Source organism: Dama dama, chromosome 21 (genome assembly GCF_033118175.1).
Source record: "Dama dama isolate Ldn47 chromosome 21, ASM3311817v1, whole genome shotgun sequence".
Taxonomy (NCBI): Eukaryota; Metazoa; Chordata; class Mammalia; order Artiodactyla; family Cervidae; genus Dama; species Dama dama.
In genome coordinates, this window is record NC_083701.1 from 24,041,099 (window position 1) to 24,058,908 (window position 17,810).

The 17,810-nt window shown below is 41.6% G+C and overlaps 1 pseudogene; it reads left to right on the forward strand.

Annotated features, from left to right (window-relative positions):
* The first annotated feature begins 274 nt into the window (after window positions 1-274).
* LOC133042898 (U6 spliceosomal RNA) lies at window positions 275-368 on the forward strand (annotated as a pseudogene).
* The last annotated feature ends 17,442 nt before the right edge of the window (window positions 369-17,810 follow it).

The window sequence follows — 17,810 nt, forward strand, 5'->3', positions numbered from 1 at the left end:
AATAAATACATATTTTTTTTTTAAAGGGAGAAATGATTGAATAAACAAATACATAGGAGAGAGGAGAGAGCTGCCTCATTTGGTGATCAGACAGTAAAGAATCCACCTGCGGTGCAAAAGACCTGGGTTCTATCCCTGAGTTGGGAAGATCCCCTGGAGAAGGGAAGACTCCAAATGTTCAATGCGGGGGTTGCCGGTTTGATCCATGGTCAGGGAACTAAGATCCTGTATGCTGCAGGATGTTGCCCAAAAAAAAGAAAGAAAAAGAAAAAAAATGCAGCATGTATACTAAAATTGGAAAGATACAGAGATCAGCATGGCCTTTGCAGCAGTATGACTCCCAAATTCATGAAGTGTTCCATATTTTTAAAGCATCCCTCCAAAAAAGAAAAAAAAAATGTTTGCTCCTTAGGAGAGGAGTAGATAATTAGGGCTGTACTTTTTTGTATATTCAATAATCTAAATCAAAATTAGATTCCTCTTCCCCACACTTGACTTCATTTTGCAATGTGGCATTTTGATGTCAAGTTCTTTGTTCTTTGCATGCCTCTTGAAGTCAAAACGCTTGTTCTGAAAGGTAGCTGTCAATAATTTCCAAGCAGCTAAGATATGCTCAGGCATGAGACTGAAGGGCAAGCCTAAAAGGCTGATGGCACTTTTGATTTTAAAGCATTTGAATGTATTCTACTTGTGAATAGCTCTCTGCCTGTGTGAAAGTGTATGCTAGTCACTCAGTCATGTTCAATTCTTCGTGACCCCATGGACTATAACTAACCAGGCTCTTCTGTCCATGGGATTTCCCAGGCAAGAATTCTGGAGTGGGTTGCCACTTCCCTCTCCAGGGGATCTTCCTGATCCAGGGGTCGAACCCCAGTCTCCTGCAACGCAGGCAGATTATTTACTGGCTGAGCCCCTGGGGAAGCCTATTACCGATGAAGGTTCAGGGTCAGAAGGCAAGAGCAGAACCTGTTCTGGCCAGAGGACTCTCCCTGTCCTTCCAGAGACTCTCACAGGACAAAAGCAGGCTGGGATGGCAGGAAAGGGGGATGGCAAACTGGGGTGCTCCAGCCAGGATCCCAGTCCTGTCCTAATGCTCCTCCCAGCTCGCCTTCACCAGTGGGATTCCCTGGAGGTCTGTGTGCACCTGGCAGATGGCCCACTTCTTCCTTGAGAGCCACAATCAATGTCCTAGGGGTGGAGGGATCCAGGGGTCCAGTTTCTGCTGTCACAGGGGCTACTGGACAGGGCATCATTCTGCAACTAGAACTGGAGAAACTCCAGGAACCGCTGTCAACTTAGCTCCTTGGGCACCTTAAATAGTACTGTACACTCTCACACATTAAGAGTCATCAATGTAGGCTGAGGAAAATGAGCACCACTTGATTGCAATATTTCTCTCTGCAAATCCATCTCAAACTCTGAACTGTCAATTTATAACAGGTGATTTGGAACATTTAGAAGCTGGGAATTGCTTGATCAAATGGAATTATGGGCCTGAGACATTTGAAGTTGAAAGATATAGGCCTTGGCAGGAAAATTAAAAGTCAACTCAATTTCATAGAGGAAGGATTCAAGATGAAAAGAGAAAGGAAAATGGAATCAAAATTGGGCGATACTTGTGAGATTCTCTCTTTCTGATGGTAAATTCTTCAGCAATGCCAGGTAAAGGTTGAGTTTCATGATATTTCAATGTAAGGACACCATTCATTCTGCAGAGAGTGTATCTTTCGTAAACACACTGGTACTTCAAGAAGTCTGAAGACAGGACTGAGATGTGAAATAATTTGGCACTTGCCTGTCTTGGCACCCTCTTTCAAAATGGAAGTTTCCGTCTTCATTTTCCTTCATGCTTTGCAACAATGAGTTATACATTTTTCATGAAAATTGAGTGGGTATAAGATAAATATTTTCCTAGGGTGAAAGTGGAAGAATTTGAATTACATGATGAGTTTTCTCTGTAGGAAACTACTATAAGGTAGTCACATTCTCAACCTGATGGCATTCGTATGCATTGGGGAGTCTTTATTTCTTTATCTTTATTTCACTTTGCCTTGAAAAAGCAACTCACAACTTAGGAAACTTTCTTCATCCACCAGGTAACTAATTTTATTTTATTTTTTATTTATTTGGCTGTGCTAGGTCTTAGCTGTGGCATGTGGGACCTAGTTTTCTGAAAAGTGGAAAAAAAGTGAGAGTAAAAGTGTTAGTCACTCAGTTGTGTCCAACTCTTTGTGAACCCATGAACTGTATCCTGCCAGGCTCCTCTGTCCATGGAATTCTCCAGGCAAGAATATGGATCAAACCCAGTTCACCTGCATTGAGAGCTTGGAGTCTTGGCCAATGGACCACCAGGGAAGTCCTGGTAACTTCTTTTACATATATATTGAGTTTTATGCTTCTGAAGTCATCATATATGTCAGCAACTGATATATCCTTATATATAACTTATATAAGAGGATATATAACTTATATCCTCTGGTAAGCTATAGGATAAAAATATATCAGTGTATTATCCAGAGGGGAAATTAAAGGGCAACTTTGATTTCCTGCAAAACAGATAATAGCTATTATCTGGAGACTAGGACATACGTCAGAAAGCCTCCATGCTCATCATTTCTGTTTCTGGGCTGCCTCGGAATTGGGCAATGATTTAAAAAGTAGAGAGCTGTGAGGAGCTGATCTTCTAATCTGCCTTTTCCCCTGAGGCACAACCATTGCCTTCTGTGATGGAAAATCGTTATGTTTGCTTTGCTGCCCACAGGATACCAGAAGGTCTGTAATGCAGTTAGCCCACCTAAGTGCCCACTGGGCTACAGTCCATGGGGTCACAATAGAGTGAGACATGACTTGGAGACTGAACAGTGAGAGGGCCCTTTAATGTGAGTTTCTTGTAGCATCATCTCCAATAGGATTAGGAAATCAAGTGAAAAAAGCCATTGTATGTGTCTCTGCCCAGAATCTTCTGATCCAGCAGGTAAGCTGTTGATCAATGGATGCTCCTGATACAGGAGTTCCCTTAGCAACTGCTCAGCAGTTCTTTGAAATCTAGGGTAAAGGACTAAAGTTAGGAGCCTCTTTGAAGAATCTAACCAGAATTTTCCAACTTCATGATGTCTGTTGACAAGCATTTGGGGACTGTGTGTGTGTCCTCAGTTGGGTCAGACTCTTTGCAACTCCATGGACTGAAGCTCACCAGGCTCCTCTGTCCATGGGATTTCCCAGGCAAGAATATTGGAGTGGGTTGCCATTTCCTCCTCCAGGGGATCTTCCCAACCCAGGGATCTAACCTTGTCTCTTGTGTCTTCTGCACTGGCAGGCAGAAATTTTACCACTAGCACCACCTGGGAAGCCAAGGAGGAGAAACCCAGTAAATAAATATAAAATAGAATAACAATAAAATTAGCATGTAAATAAATTGGAATTCAGGTCACAGAAGTACATAAAAATATAAAACTAATCTGTGATGATTTTATCAAGCCTTTAAAACTAAACTTAAATGACTCTGGATATTCATGACTGAAGCCAACTGTACATGGCATATATAGATAAAATTAATGCCACTTAACACACTTCAAATTTATAGACTCTAATGTAACAAATCATCCTTTCTAAAACACCATTCAATCTCATTTTTTCACTTGTTGAAAACTTCCTTAATTTACTTATGAATTATTCATAAGTTACATGTAGGATAATTTATATAAAGCCCACCATAAAAGGAAGTCTTAATAAGGAATTAATAATTGAAATGATTTTGAGTACATCAGATAAAACGTTAGTGTCAATGACTTTTGTGCAGAAGGGCATTCCAGTCAAAATACCCTTGGGGAAAAAATGTTCTTGGCCCAATACTAAACACGTAAGAGCTACTCTAATTATGTTTAATATTTTTGGCATAGGGTCAAATTCCTGTGGTTTTAAATACTACCGTGGGAAAAAAGTCTTTTGTCAAAGTGGTTTCTAAAAGAAATAAAGCCTGTACATAACACAAGTGGCCATATTGTGGTAACTTGACGTGGAGCGCCAGCCAGGCTGTTCCATCCAGGGTGGAAGATGACAAGCCCAGTTTTAACTCAAGTTCCTGGGACAGATCAGGAAAGGAAACAATCCCAGGACATTTGGTACCCACAGGATGCTGCACGATCAAGTGTGATGTAGGTAACTGTGGGCTCCAGGAGATCAAAAAACTTGGGACTTCCCTGGAGGCCCAGTGGCTAAGAATCTCTGCTCCCAATGCAGGGGATCTGGGTTCAATTCCTGATCGGGGAACAAGGTCCCAAATGCCACAACTGACTGTTCACATAGTGCTGCAACTAAAAGACCCTGCAAGCCACAATGAAGATCAAAGATCCCCCAGGCCACAACTAAGACCCAGCAAAGCCAAAATAAATAAATATTACAGCAAAACCTTGTGTGGCAGCAATAGCAGGAAATTTTGCCAGTAGCAGCTCTCAAGAATCACCTACTAACAACAAGGTCCTATTGTATAAAGGGCTTCCCTGGTGGCTCAGCAGTAAAGAATCCATGTGCAATGCAAGAAACCCAAGAGACACGGGTTCAATCCCTGGGTCAGGAAGATCCCCTGGTGGAGGAAATGGCAACCCACTCCAGTGTTCTTGCCTGGAGAATCCCATGGACAGAGGAATCTGGTAGGATACAGTCCATGGGTCACAAAGAGTTGGACACAACTGAGCGACTGAGCACAGACACATACTTCACCAACTGAAAAAATAAATAAAAAGACATTAAAAGTTTACTGCCTACCAATATTTACTGAGAAAACTACTAATAGTTGTATCTCTGTAAGAAGAAGGAATAAACCAGAAAGGCAACATAGAAAGGAAGACGAGCCATTAAACAGCATGTACATCTTTTAAAAATCTGAAAAGAAAGAAGAGACCAAAGAGAGGCCAGATTCAGAATCAGGAGGTTGGCTGTGTCTCTGAACCTTAGTTCTTTCATCTATAAAATGGCAGGACTGGCTATTAATGTCACAACTTATTTGACAAACAATTGCAGACAATTTTCTGTTATTGATTTTTTTTTTTCAATTAATGTTGCTATTTAGGTTTCATATCCTTTTTCTCCTACTGCTTTTGATTGAATATTCTCTGCATAAGATTTTTCTCATTCCCCCAGGCTAGCCTAGCAAGCGTTCATTCGATTGTGGCTTAATGGTTGTGACAGAGATATTTGTACACACTCACAACCATGAACACACACACAGTGACGGGTGTGGCTGTCCATCTTCTTGGCTGGGGCATCCAGCTCTCTAGAATCTATCAATCACGATTTGCTAATTTATGCTGCGGTAGCAACCCAATTTCATCAGCCTAAAACCAACAATATTTATTTCTCACTTGTGTTCTAAGTTCCTGCAGAGTCCTCCCTGTAGGACCTAAGTTTCTTCCGCAGCCACCATCTAGGAAGGTATTGGTCAGAGTCAGGGGAGAAAGAGAGCAATGCAGAGACCATGTCCACTCACCTGTCATTGGTCAGACAAGTCACATGACCACACCTGACTCCACAGGGCAGGAAGGGAACCTTTCCATAAGCCTCTGAAGGGAATCAAAAATATTTGGTGAAAGCTAATGACTCTCACAGTGGTGAGGTTGTTTCTCTCATTGAATTTTGAAGCATATTCAGGGTCAGTCTCACTTAAGTTTCTCTTGGACTTATGTTTTCTACAACAAAAGTTCTTATTTTCCACTTTCCAGATAGTCCACTCTGACTAGAAACCTTTTTTTTTTCATCCTAAAACAATACCAAAATCATCAATTCATTTTGGAAATGAAGAAACAAACCATCTCTACCAGGAATCAGGTCCATCACCAGAGAGAAAGAGCCCTTTTACTCTTTCATGATTAATCTGTAAATTAGAAAGCTAATGCAAACAATATCAATGGGATATTCTGCCATATTATATTCTCAATAACATTTTAAACATTGCTGTGAAAATCTATAAAATGCCATATGAAGATCACTAGTTATCCACATTAGATAATATGACCAAGTTTTAATTTAAAATATTTCTCATCTTATCAGTGAAATACAAAATGAAATTTATATTTTATATTTCATTAACTCAACAAGCTTTATTTCTAAGTATGAGCTGAAAGTGAAAGTCACTCAGTTGTGTACAACTCTTTGCAACCCCATGGATAGTCGCTCACAAGGCTCCAGTGTCCGTGGAATTCTCCAGGCAAGAATAATGGAGTGGGTAGCCATTCCCTTCTCCAGGGGATCTTCCCAACCCAGAAATGGAACCTGGGTCTCCTGCATTGCAGGCAGATTCTGCACCATCAATATGTATAAATATTATCATTCATTTGTTTGTGGTTTGTTAGAGATAGTCTATACTATGAATTTAGAGTCATATAAGTATGCTTTTAAATCCTGGTTCTGCTCATTAAAAACAAAGGTACCTTTGTAAGGTATCAGGCCACACTGACCCTCATTTTCTCCACTTAACTGTTATTATGGAATAATAATACTCTCCTGGGGTTTTGAGAGGATTAAGTGGAGTGATGTTTGTAAGTAAAATGTCTGGCATAGTGCCTGGCTCAAGACACAGAAAACATCAGAACTTCCTTTCTGACCTTCCATTTTGCTTAAGTCAGCCTGTACTGCCCTGTTCAGATTTCACCCTGAAATAGGAGAGCTAAAATGTGCATTTCCTCTCTCAACTCATCATGGAGAATAATGAGCAATTAGGGAATGTAAGAGCAGAATAAATAAAATTCCTGAAGGCAGTTGGTTTGCAGAATGGCAGTAATTCAATCCAGAGATTAATTCTTGTAAATTCTCAATGATGATCATCTCTAGAATTCTTTAACTGTAGCTCCCCAGAAATCCACATAAAGGGAAACCTGCAGAAAGGGCCAGCTCACAAGTCAGGGCTGTGCATCACCTCTTCTGATTCCCACTGTCCTTTATGTGTGAGAGGTGACCAAGCACCCAGAACTCACAAGGAGAAGCAGCTGGGTTCAGTTCCCTGTGTTGTTGTTGTTTAGACTCTAAGTCGTGTCCAACTCTGTGACCCCATGGAATACAGCATGCCAGGCTCCTCTGTCTTCAGCTCCATGTAGACATCAACTTTTCCAAAGTCTCGTTCCAGTTCTGTTTTTTCTCTTTTTCACACAATTTGCTCATATTCACACCCTCTTCCTCTTTCTATTTCCTCTATTTTTTCTAACTCTGTCTCCCTTTAAAAAATATATTTACATATTTGGCTGCACCAGGCCTTAGTTGTGGCATGCGGTTTCTTTAGTTGCTGCATGTGGGATCTAGTTCCCTGACCAGGGATGAAACCTGAGCCCCCTGCATTGGGAGCGTGGGGTCTCGGCCACTGGACCACCAGGGAAGTCCCTCTGTCCCCCTTTAATACTCTCTCCTTTTTACCTCCTCCCTTTTTGTCATCTCTTGTTAGATGTATTTCCCCAGTTTTCTCTCTTGCCATCTCTCATTTGGTAATGAATCAATCACTCATTCTACATCATCACCTAACTGCCACTCGTCCTTCAACATCCCATTCATTACTTACTCAAAATGGTGAGACTTGCCTTAATGTTCAAATTACTACAATCACAGAGCCAGTCATCACCCTTTGTCTTCTTTGTGACCTCCTACACCATAGCCTTTGTAGATGGTCATCTCTGCTAGAGCTTGCCAATGGGGAGAAAGTTCTTTCTTCAGGATGCTCTTCTTGTCATCATCAGATAACTTTAATATCTGGAAAGATCTTCCTTCTATTTACACAAAATTCACCTCCCTGTTATTTCTTCTGGCTGGTCTCAGTTGGTTATATTAGTGGTTTCTCCCTAACGATCACTTTCTAAATATTCGAAAATACCAGTTTTATGTCCTTAACTCTGCTTCTTCTGTAGCAACACATTCTTAGCTTTTTTATTTATCACTTTGACCCATGAGTATAACCTGCATGAATAAATGAGGTGGTCTTTCTGGGTCCTGAAATTTGGCCTAAACTTCATGCTCTGCCTCCTCATTTCATGTGTTGAAAGGATGTCTTGTGTGCATCTGTCATCCAGGGAACTTAAAATGGTTTCAGAATATAGATAACCTAGGCCCATGGTCTCTGAATGGTTCCCCAAAGACATGGCATCATCCTATGAAACAATGAATATGCAAATGAACAATGGCCAGGATCTATATATACATATATATATATATATACATATATATATATATATATATATATATATATATATGAAACACTGGCATCAAATCTTCAGCATCTACTTCTACTTTAGGAAATCAATCCAATAACTATAGTAAGCAGGCCAAAGAGTCAGCCTGCTGTTTGCAAGTCAGACTTGTAGGAAGACAGACCACTATCTCTAGTAACAATCCAGGAAGTCAAACAATTACCCCTGTAACAATTGGCCCCAAATGGTCAAGACTTGATTAGTCACTGATACCTTCCATAATTGCTGTTCCTACTTCCAACTTGGGACCAGTTGGATGCTAAGTCGCTTCAGTCATGTTCGACTCTTCACAATCCTATGTACTGTAGCCTGCCAGGCTCCTCTGTCCATGGGGATTCCCCAGGTAAGAATACTAGAGTGGGTTGCCATTTCCTCCTCCAGGGGATCTTCCCAATCCCAGGGATGAACCCACATCTCTTATGTTTCCAGCATTGGCAGGTATGTTCTTTACCATTGGTGCCACCTGGAAAGCCCTGGGACCAATTGGAAGCAGTCAAATACGTACCCCAAACCAATCATACAAGATGCCCCACTTCTGATCAACTCCCTACAACTTCCAACTAGGGCAGACCTGAAGCTCCATCCCATGATAGAGCTTACCTCTCCTCTGCCTGCCTTTGCATCTCTGTGAAGCAAAAGAGATGGTGATTGATTCCCTTGGGAGGGCCAACTCTGAATTAGCAGGTTTTGCTTATTCTCAGTTGGGTGGTCTTTATTTCCACAGGTAGGAGTTCAGTGGCATAAAGTGCTGATATTTCCATGAGAGAAATATAGTTGTTTTTTTTTTCCTGCATGGGGAGAACAAAGCAGAGGGGAAAAAAAAAATAATTTTCTAGTTAACACTGAGGTGTGCATGAAAGTTTTTCTGGAGAGGACATTAAGTCTGATGTTCTCTGCTTTAATATGAAACCCCATTTAACATCTCTGTATTCAGTTTCAGGCTTCCTCACCTATTCGTTGAATCCTCACCTAAACTTAGGCCATGATGAAGAGACATTACAGAGATAAACCAGGGACAACACTCTTCCCTACTTTATTTAATAAATACATTTTGAAAATGATCCCTTACCCCATGTTATCCCCCAAATTACTGTTACTATGTGCCAAGAAAAAAATCTACATCAGTTCAACTTCCAGCTAGATGAGAAAGGACATTGTGAACCAGTTATTTAATCAGCTCTCTCCAGCTTTTGTTCGGTCAATAAAAGCTCTTTTTCCTCCTGGTAATTTCTTCTGCATACATTTATCATTACCAATGATGACCTGACATTCCAAAGTCAATTTTATGCTCTTCATCTAGACTCCTGGCAAGTCAAGAGAAACAGGGCAGGGTAGGTGGGTCAGCGGAATAAAGACACGGAAGAGAGAATAATTTTCACTCATTTTCAGACAAAAACCTTGATGCTGTGGACGTGGGAAATAGGAGGGAGTGATGGTGGGGATGTGGAGGAGAGGGATTTTCAAGGATGCAGAAGTGGGCAAGGTGGAGCTGGAGGTGCCTGCCTTCACTCTCCGGGAGCCCGATAAACACAGAGTATCAGCGCAGGTAGACTCTAGGGACGAACGTAAAGCTGGACTCATGTAACAGGCTTCCCCAACACCTGTCTGAAAACCAATGAAATAAACAATAAAGTTGATCCTCATTTTTAACAGCATTTAAAAAGCCATTGGCATTTATATCGTGCTAAAGACACAATGTACAGAAAACGTATTGACATGAAGCACATCATCGACCGCTGAGTCGTTCTCTGTCTTTTGATGATTGATTCCTCCACTGAGCAAAGAGCATCTCTGAGCCTCCTCAGTGACAGAATTGATGCACAGCACATAAAAAGCATGCACTGTTTGTTGACAATAGAGATTCAACTTATTTTTCAGATGCGTAGGCAGAAAGTGCTAAGTGACTTACCAGTTTTTATAAGTCAGAGACAGAACAAGAAGAAAGCAAAGACATGATATGGTCGGGGCTGGCTTCGTGTTTCCTAGGCTACACCATCTACGTGACAGCAGATAATAGCATCAGTCAGAAGAAGAATATTCAGTATCTTAAAATTTAAAAGGAAACTATCACAAATGGATCTTCGCACAGAAATGAATTAAAATTATTAAATAGGATGGCTTTTAGCCTTCCACGGAATAAAACCACAGCTGACAGCTATGCTGATAGACTTTTCTATTTGAATTTTGGTGACTTAATGGAATAAAGTCATGATTCAATCACAACAGTATATAGAAAAGATAATTTGAAAAGATAAATATACAATTGCAAAGCTGAAGTGTGGCATGGTTAAATTCCCATAAGACAAAACAAAGAGTTATAAATGCAGTCGGACAACTTTGTCGTTAATACCAATACCAACTTTTGTTAATTCCTGGTGGTTACTTCTCTGGTGGTCCAGTGGTTAGGACCCCATCCTCTTAATGCAGGGGACACAGGTTTGATCCCTGATTGGGTAACAAAGATCCCTCATGCCACACAGCACAGCCTAAAAAATTAAAAACAAAAAGCACACATCAGATGCTTCATTGAAATAAGGGACATATGTACAGTGTCTGGGTTGCAACCTCAGAGTGCCCACAGGGAAGTCTCCCAGTGTATTCCTGGGTCAACTGTGTGTCACCTCTCCAGGTAACAAGTAACTAACAGATAAAACTAAATACATCATTAACAGAAAGGTAACAAAAATTCAATGAAAAAAAAGGGGATGTTAGCACAGCTCAGTTCAGTTCAGTTAAGTCACTCAGTCCTGTCCAGCTTTTTGCGACCCCATGGACCGCACCAGCCAGGTTTTCCTACCCATCGCCAACTCCTGGAGCTTGCTCAAACTCATGTCCATCAAGTTGGTGATGCCATCCAACCATCTCATCCTCTGTTGTCCCCTTCTCCTCCTGCCTTCAGTCTTTCCCAGCATCAGGTCTTTTCTAATGAGTCAGTTCTTTGCATCAGGGGGCCAAAGTATTGGAGTTTCAGTTTCAGCATCAGTCCTTCCAATGAATATTTAGGACTGATTTCCTTTACTGATCAAACCTTGGACTGCAAGATTTGATCTCCTTGCTGTACAAGGGACTCTCAAGAGTCTTTTCCAACACCACAGCTCAAAAGCATCAATTCTTTGGCACTCAGCTTTCTTTATGGTCCAACTCTCACATCCACACATGACTACTGGAGAAACCATACCTTTGACTAGATGGACCTTTGTTGGCAAAGCAATGTCTCTGCTTTTTAACATGCTGTCTATGTTGGTCATAGCTTTTCCTCCAAGGAGCAAGTGTCTTTAATTTTGTGGCTATGGTCTCCATCTGTAGTGATTTTGGAGCCCCCAGAAATAAAGTCTGTCACTGTTTCCATTGATTACCCATCTATTTGCCATGAAGGGGCTGAACCAGATGCCATGATCTTAGTATTTTGAATGTTGAGTTTTAAGCCAGCTCTTTCACTCTCCTCTTTCACTTTCATCAAGAAGTTCTTTAGTTTCTTTTCACTTTCTGCCTTAAGGGTGGTGTCATCTGGGTATCTGAGGTTATTGATGTTTCTCACAGCAACCTTGATTCCAGCTTGCACTTCATCCAGCCTGGCATTTCTCATGATGTACTCTGCATATAAGTTAAATAAACAAGGTGACAACATACAGCCTTGACGTATTCCTTTCCCAATTTGGAATTAGTTTGTTGTTCCATGTCCGGTTCTAACTGTTACTTCTTGACCTGTATATAGACTTCTTAGGAGGAAGGTAAGACGATCTCTTGAGGAATTTTCCACAGTTTGTTGTGATCCACACAGTCAAAGTCTTTGGTGTACTCAACAGCAGCTGCTGCTAAGTCACTTGGCAGCTAGAGGGCTCCTATTCAGTTTTCCTCTCAGTGTCCTTAACCACAAGTAGCCCTGAAAACCTGGGAATTCAGTTGTCCTTTGAACTTTAAATCTCCACATAAAACAGAAGACATTAATGATTTGTGGTCATAACTGCATCTCCAACAAAGGGAGGAATATCTCAAACCTCAGTGTGTCCTGGATTTAACTTCTGGGAGACAGAATTGATGTGATTATTAAACAGGAATTTAATTCATCATATTCCTCCCTCTTTGGAGAAAGAGTGTACCCATGGAAATAAATTAGCTGGATAGAAACTGTAGTCCGAAGATTTCAATCAGGCCCAGGATGGGGGAGAAGATGACCTCCGTGGCCTACACAGGGATCCTAAATTGACCCTCTCCCGATGGCTCAAAAGACTTTCAAACAGGACACAGTCCACCTTTGAGCCAGGCCAGCACCAAGCAGAGGACTCAAGGGTGCTTTCTCCAATGCTAAGCAAGTCAGGGCAAACATTCACCTCTCTCTCTCTTTTTAATGTTCTCGCTGTCTCTCTTTTTAGTGGCTTCTTTATTTTCTTTCTTTTTTTGCCTCCCCACTCAGGATGTGGGATCTTACTTCCCTGACCAGGGATCGAATCCCTACCCCCTACAGCAGAAGCCCAGAGTCTTAAACCACAGGACCACCAGGAAAGTCCCCATCCACTTACCTTGATGATGACAATTCTCACTGAAAATGAGTACATTATGGTCTGGTGAGTTTTATTAGTAGGGACTAGCAGCTCTTGGAAGGAGGTAGGTAGATAGCATCACCAACACAGCGGAAATAAATCTGAGCAAAGTCTGGGAGACAGTGAAGGATAGGAAAGCCTGGTGTACTGCAGCGCATGGGGTTGCAAAGAGTCTGACACAACTTAGGGACTCAATAATGAGGTTCACGTGAATAGACACAGTGTCACTCATTGTAATACCTCGATTTTGCCCTGCTTATCATAGGGTCTGGAATAAATTTACGGAACAACTGAGGAAGTGAACTAATGCCTGTTCTAGAATTTTGTTGGGTTATCTAAAGTAAAAGAACTTAGTTGGAATTTTTGATTTATTGATCAAATTTTTTTATTCTATAATAACTTCATATTTAAAATTTATTTTATTTTTAATTGGAAGATAATCATTTACAATATTGTGATGGTTTCTGCCATACATCAACATGAATCAGCCATAGGCATACATATGTCCCCTCCTTCTTAAACCTCCCTCCCACTTCCTTCCTTTTTGATTTCTTGTCCTTCTCAGCATTTTCCCAAAAATTTCGACTCATTCTGGATTGCCTACTTGAGTCTATTTTTTAAAGAATATTTCTGCCACATTTAGTATTTCATTTTTTTCTTCTCTTTTGGTTATGTAATGTTGCCTCCTACTTTTGTATATGTATTTTAAATCTAAGATTATCTGAGAGCTTCCTGTGCAGCTAAATGTGAATTTCTTTGGCAGCCTGTGCCTCTTTTCCCTGATTGGGAACATTTGTGATTGTAAAGTTCCATTTTTAGATGGAACTTTACATTCTTCATATTGGGCTTCCCTGGTGGCTTGGATGGTAAAGAACCTGCCTGCAATGCGGGAGACTCGGGTTCGATACCAGGGTTGGGAAGATGCCCTGGATGAAGGAAATGCAACCCACTCCAGTATTCTTGCCTGGAGAGTCCCATGGACAGAGGAGCCTGGCAGGCTGCAGTTTATGGGGTCTTAAAGAGTCAGACACTACTGAGTGACTAACACTTTACATTCCCCGTAGATGCTATTTTCTGTTGAGTCTGTACCTGGGGAGCATCTGAAAGGAGCCGTGGTTTGTGGCCTTTGGGAAACACAAGTTAGGGGTCACACCACTACGTACCATGGCGGGTCACACCCACCATGGGCAGGGAAGTCTTCTGCGGGGAACAGCCTCTGGGTTTTATTTATTTTTTGGCTGGGCCACACAGCATGTGGGATCTTAGATCCCTGACCAGGGATTGAACCTGAGTCCCCTGCTGTGGAATCACAGAGTCTTAACTGCTGGACTACCGGGGAAGTCCCAACCACTGGGTTGAATGTGGGCCTGAGAGGCTGAGAAGCGAGGGTCCTGTGTGATTTTTTGTGTCACTTGCTCTAGGCTCCCCTGACCTTCTTTCTGCCTAAGAGGGGACTCCACACTTCGCAAAGCTGGACCCACCTTCCCAGAACTTGTGATGGATGTAAGCCTGCTATCCACTCCCCCAGCGCACTGTTCTCCATCCCCAACTGTCTTTCTGCATCACTCTCCTTGTCAGTCTCTGTCCCCTCTCCTCTCTCTCTGCCTCTATCCCTATTTCTGTGCCTTTCTCTCTTGACTGTTAAATATCTACTTTTATTTCTATGTGCCTTTAAATAACATTTTTCCTGACTGTCTCTACTCTTGTATTTCCTCCCAGACTCCCTCGTATTTCTCTCTAGCCATGGAACCATGCCAGCCTTTTTACGAACTTCTGAAAAATCTGTTTTCCTAAAGTCTAGAGTGCATGTCTGATGAAGCCCACAGCTTCCTTTCTTCGCTGTTATGAATTCCAGGATGACTTGATTTCTCCCAAGGTTCATATAACTTTTACTCCAACAGTGAACTCTTTCTTGTTGATTCCAATGAAATACAGAATAGTAATTTTCCTTGCTACTTCCTCTCCCCACTACCAGATGCAATTTTAAGTTGGAGGTTCTACTTTCTGCAGAATGCTTTGAGAATTAAAAGCCTTCTGTACATTTCTGAGCCAGTTTACATTCTCCAATAAGATCCACTATTGCTACCTCCTACCAGGCCAGGAAGATTGCTGTGCTCCATCAAATTGTATCACTTATTTCTCTCCCTTTTGTCCACATCTGAATGTTTTCTACCATTCCCTATGTTCATGACCTTTTATACATGTTATATGTATTTTCTGAGAAACATGATTAGTACATTCTATGGGACTTGTTTCTTTTGAGGGAAATTGACCTTTTAGTTGCCTTATTTCAATAGTGAATTTCACACTACCAATAGCTGGAGATATTCAATTTCTGGGTTGTAAACTCCTTGAGGTCAGAAGGCATGTGAGATTCATCTTTGTGAAACACAGAGGCTGGAACGATCCTGAAGCATGCCCAGCGTGAATTCCTTAACCTGAACTGATGCTTATTTTAAAGTTACGAGTTTATTTGACTTTCCCCCAGACACTGTGCATAGATATATAAACACTTGAAGCCTTAAGTTAATTCCACATCTCCTGATTTTTCCTGAAAAGGACCTAACATTTCTTTCACAAGTTCTCCCTATGTGCTATTTTCATGGTACATGATGTTAGAATTTTGTTGACATTTTTCTCTCTAGCTTCATATTTTAATTTGAAGAGCTTCTGATCAGCCATGGATAGGTTATTCTTGAGAAGCATCGATGAGCTTGTTACTACATTAAGTAATTTACATATATTATTTTGCGTTTTTACAACAACCTTACCAAACAGATATTAGTCAATTACTGGTAAAGAATCCGCCTGCAATGCAGGAGACATGGGTTCAATCCCTGGGTTGGGAAGATCCTCTGGAGAAAGGAAAGGCTACCCACTCCAGTATTCTTGCCTGGAGAATTCCATGGACTGTATGGTCCATGGGGTCGTGAAGAGTTGGACACAACTAGTGACTTTCACTTTCACTTTCATATATGAGAATAATGGAGCTCAGGTTAAATGATATATTGCAGCCAACATAGCTATTCAGTAAAAGAATGATTAGGATTAGGTCTGATTGTTTTAAAAAGTTTTTCTTCTAGAACTGTCCACTCCACCTGGCTGGTTGGTCAAACAGATACTTGGCATTATTTTTGGACACATTGAGGTGCCAAGACCTTCTCAGCTTGACTACACAGATGAACAAAACCAGCATGAACATCAGCTCTTGGTCCTGCAGTGGGATATTCTCATATTGACAAAAAGCATGATGACTCTTGAAATATTATTTTGGGAAAGCCATGGGTGCCAGTAGGAGTAGTACAGGGGCTTTAAGAACACCATGCCTGACTACACACTTGATCTTTGCAGTGAAAGACAGAGGGAAGAGAAAGAAGTCAGAAGGCAGCTCACCCCATCTTCTTCCCAGTCCTGGAAAGAGGGTAGGAGAGAATGATTCATTTCTCTCTCAACCATTTTGACCTTGCCTGGACTATAGTTGCAGGATTGTTGACTCCAGGAATAGTCTCAGTCTACTACTCAAGCATGCAAAAAGGATATTTTTGTTATTTCTATATAATTCAACCTACGTATTATTTTGACCTCCTGCTAATCAGTGGGAGTCATGGAAACTGGATGGTAGTTATTTTAAGAATTCTGATCTCACGTCCACCCTTCTCTTGGGTCTGTGTCTCAGTTTCTGGGACATAAACTGTACTGACATTGGGGTTGGGCAGCTTTGTGGTTTATCCCTGTGTGTGTGTCAGTCGTTCAGTTGTGTCTGACTCTTGCAACCCCATGGACTGTATCCCACCAGGCTCCCCTGTCCATGGAATTCTCCAAGCAAGAATACTAGAGTGGGTTGCCATCTCTTTCTCCAGGGGATCTTCCTGACCCAGGGATCAAACCCAGGTCTCGTGCATTGCAGGCAAATTATTTACCATCTGAGCCACCAGGGACTATATCTTCCTCCTTGTTTTTTTACCACATCAGCCCATGGTGACATGTCCATTTCCCATCTTGTCCTCTGTCAGCAGTGACAGCACAGAAAGCCATATGGATTCCTTCAGGGGTACAGGTCTTTGTTTTTAATTAATTAATCAATTTATTTTTGCTGTACTGGGTCTTCACTGCTACACACGAGCTTTCTCTAGTTAGGGTGAGCAGTGGCTACTCTCTAGTTGCAGTGCAAAGCCTTCTCATTATGGTGTCTTCTTTTGTGAAGCACGTGCTCTAGACACATGGCCTCTAGAGCTCGGACTCAGTAGCTGTGTTACACTGACTTAGCTGCTCCGCGGCATGTGAGAGATTCCTGGACCAGTGATCGAGCACATGTACCCTGCACTGGCAGGTGGATTCTTAACTGCTGAACCACCAGGGAAGTCCTGGGAGAACTTCTGCTACTCTTGAGCATTTGTGATCTATTCTGCTGCTCACATACCATGCTTCAGGAAACTTCACAAGGCTTGATACATCATGCAACTGTTTCTCCTCTGGGAGCTTGTTATTTCCCCCAGGCCATACCTGGGAAATAGGCACAAAACCTCTCTGCTTGTAAACAAAAATTTTATTAGACTGAGTGTTTTCGGAGGGCTCAGCCTCGAAGAAGAGCTCCCTGGGGAACCCACCAGTGCCTGCATCTTTCTAGTCCATACCAGCTTCTCCCACCAACCCAAGAAATACTCTTCTTTTTTTTTTTTTTTTTTTTGGTTTTAAGGCAGATACAGTCCTCTTTCCCAAATCTTTATCTTCTCCATTACCCTAAGTGCTCAGGTTTTTGAAACTCACAATTCAAGACAAATATTGCCTTTTTCCTCTGCTCTCTGCCTTCCCATTTATCTCCAAAGGTAATAATCCAGAATGGATGACCTGATTGCGTGGCTGGGAGACAAGGCTAAGTGGAAAATGAAAAGACCTTGGAGGTGAGGAGAAGATAGATGAATGTTTTCAAAATGATCCTCCTTGTTGCCCTTCCTCCATCTGCTCTGGGGCTGCAGAGCTGAGGGTAGAAATTTATTAACTAGCCCTGGATATCCTCAACAAGAAGAGTGAGGAGAGCAGTGTC